This window comes from Pieris rapae, chromosome 5 (assembly GCF_905147795.1).
Source record: "Pieris rapae chromosome 5, ilPieRapa1.1, whole genome shotgun sequence".
NCBI lineage: Eukaryota > Metazoa > Arthropoda > Insecta > Lepidoptera > Pieridae > Pieris > Pieris rapae.
In genome coordinates, this window is record NC_059513.1 from 5718287 (window position 1) to 5721792 (window position 3506).

Here is a 3506-nt window from a genome sequence, read left to right on the forward strand (position 1 = left end):
CACAAGGAATATTGTCGCAGTACAATGCAAAATGGAGTCTTTGTCCAATGTTGTCCTTAATAATTCGATACTTTTATGCGTCAAAATGAATCATGGAGTTTACTCATCGGAAGCCGAAGATATTATATATATCTTACGAACTTTTGAAGTTAGGGTGAGTTCCAAAACTCAATAAAGGCTTTTAGACAATTCTGTTCCTGCTATTTTTTGGTCTAAATCAATAGGATACTAAAAAATTCTTATATAAATTACATTTCTCATTCAATACAAGCAGTATACCATTTGTAAAAAAATTAACTCATTGTTAATTTTTCACACGGCCTTAATTGTACAAATGGTATTACAATTGCAATTAAAACTGAAACTATTTAAGAATTTTTATTTATCAATATTAAAGTTGGTAAATATTTCCATATTTTAGACGTCAATAGTAGTTATTATTGAATAAATGTATCAAAAGTCGCAAATGTTTTAATTTTAATAATTAATGTAATAATGAGATGTCGCCAGCCCCTATACCCTTAATTCTTAAATAAAAATAATACAAAAGTCATTGCTCCATTGCACTATCAATAAATCGAATTTTATGCGGAAAGGTAGCTGTAAAAATGATGAGATAAAGAAAACCACTACAACCTGTTTCAGGTCTTGGCCTCAAATTTCTGAATCTGTTTCGTGATCATATTTAAATCTAATAGGCAAGTGATTAGTCTCCAGTGCCTGATACATATCGTCGACTTTTTGGGTCTAAGACATGTCGGTTTCCTCACGATATTTTCCTTCACCGTTCGAGCAAATATTAAATGCGCACATAGCAAGAAGATCCATTGGTGCACAGCCGGGGATCGAACCTACGACCTCAGGTATGAGAGTCGCACGCCGAAGCCACTAGGCCAACACTGCTGAAATCTTTATTGAAGAATATCTATATAGATATTAGACAATAAATCGGGAATAAAAAACTACTATTGAAAAGCATCCGCGTTGGAACTTCCCGTGCGAAGCCACCAAAACAAATTCGCGTCTACTCTCACGTTATTTGAGATGCCTTTAGCACCTTCAAGGGACACAAATCCCTTGTCTCATCCTAAAAACCTGGCGGCATGTGGCTATTAGCATGATATGAACAAACTGAGTGCTACCGGACTTGCCCAAGTCAATGTTTACTGTTGACTCAGGGATACGCACACAACGTGAGTGATTTTTTTCTTAGCGAGCGGTGTTTTTGATCTTTGGGTTAAATTGGAGTATTGCTTTCATTGGTGTATAGGTTCAATTGAAATGTTTAGATTTGATTTTACTGTGTATATTTCAGCCTCATACTTTCCACTTTGGTAGCGCGCTGTGGCACTCAAAAGGTTCTCAAATTCTTTATTTATTAGTTCCAATCTTTCATTATCATTTATTTTAATTAATTATTTTTATTAATATTTGTGTATATATATAAAATATCTGAAAAAATTATAAAACTAATCACTACTTCTCATGATCTTTTAATTTAAATACGTTGCGTTACTGGTTTACTGAAAATGTAATACATATAATTACCTAAAAATAAATCAGTGACGCTACAACTTTTTAGGTCTAGACCTCAGGTGTTTCATGATCATTTGGTAATCTAATAGGCAAACCTCCTGTGCCTGACAATTCGCCTTCGCCTGTTTTGGTCTAAAGCTAACCGGTTTCCTCACGATGTTTTTCTTCACCTTTAAATGCGAACACATTGCATTGCATTGGCCCACAACCAGACATCGAACTTACGACCACAGGGATGGAAGTCGCTGCCACTATGCCAACTCTACTTATAAATACAAGATCCTAAAACCAATGGTCAAACAAATTAATATTGTATGATTTCTTTTTGGTCTATAAAGACTTATTAAAAACCAATTTAAAAGTTGATCGTATTTTATACTCTTTCCTATTTATAGCTATTAGTGACAAAAATTCTAACGACCCATTAGTAAATTAGTGACCATAGCGCCACGCAGCGGAGGTCTCTCCGAGTTAATAATTACTTACACAAACCTTGGCTTCGACGCGTAAATCCTTTACAATGCTCACACAAAACGTCTTAAGTTATTTGAACATTTCAGGTCTTTACACCTTTTCGCTTCTGTATACAGAAACTAATGCAGTGTTTAAAATAACTAGTGGTCACTGCTGGAAAATCATAATGTCGTATGTAACGTTATTTTGCTCCGTATATACGACGTTTTAATATTTGAGCTAATGCGGAGGACCACCGTCAGATGTTTGCGTTAGCTGAGTTGCTTTTTACAATGAACTTAATGTGTGGACATAAACGAATAGGTAATAATCTGTGAACTTACCAATGTAAATGAATGTACGTTTTAGGGACTATTTTAAAAATAGAATTCGGCTTGAATTCGTAATTTAAAAATACAGATTATGGTAGATACAATCCTGCTGCACATTAATATTTTTAAGGTAAAACATTTCTATTAATTTACTGTCAATTGTCAATTTTACAGGACTATATGTTTATGGACCTAAGTATGTGTGATAATATTTTAATTTGAAAAAGGAACGGTTCGTAGCAAAAGCGCTTTGTAATTTGGATGTAGATCCCGGGTGTAAGTCAACTGACAAACGTAATCAAAACGGATAGACGTATCAGAATACTGTGCGGTCCCCTTATTTGCCAATTATGTATTTTTTTGTTTGCAACCCTAAACCAGCGTTTTAATTCAGCAGACCCACTGGGGAGTCAAAACGCGTCATATTTCTTTTCTCTATAAACGCTCATTTTCACAATAAAATTGCTCTTTTTAAATTACATATCCCACTTTTTATGTGAATAATAAAGATAATAATAATAAAGATATTATGATTGTTTGTGTCATATCTGTATATATATCATAGATAATAAAATTGTGAAGTTGTAGGCAAAAAAGCCAACATCACGCGGTGTTCCCAGGCGGTCACCCATCCAAGTACTGACCGCGCATGACGTTGCTTAAATTCAGTGATCGGACGAGAACCGGTGCATTCAAAGTTGTATGGACGTAGGCAAGTATATAAGGTATTTCTGAGATTTCATAGATTATTAAATAGTTATATATTAATTTTTTATTTTATTTTAATTAGATTAATAAATATTCAACTACTCTCCTGCCTTATGTATTCAAGTTAGGCATTATGCATAAATGTAATGCATTACATATTGATTTGACAATCTTAATCCGTATAAACGTCGAAAATCCCATTCGAAATTTGAATCACGTACTTATAATTCAAATTTCGAATAGAAAAACATCACAGTCCAGTGGCTACGCAAATTGTCAATAATCGTAAGGGCCCACGTGACCAAAGCCCGCCCTATGAGGGTAGATATTATTTTTAATCCCTTAATGGTCCCAGATTTCATTAGGGGCGCTGATTAAAAGGGTGGGACGGATTTTTTGTCCCATTCGGACTTCGTACTACATAATATATGGGGTCCTTTCGTAAATTATTAAATTGATTTTTCTGTTAATCGGTAA

The 3506-nt window shown here is 34.2% G+C and overlaps 1 pseudogene; it reads right to left on the bottom strand.

Moving 5' to 3' along the window:
• Positions 1 to 2916: 2916 nt before the first annotated feature.
• Positions 2917 to 3035, bottom strand: LOC123689251 (annotated as a pseudogene).
• Between the last annotated feature and the right edge of the window lie 471 nt (positions 3036 to 3506).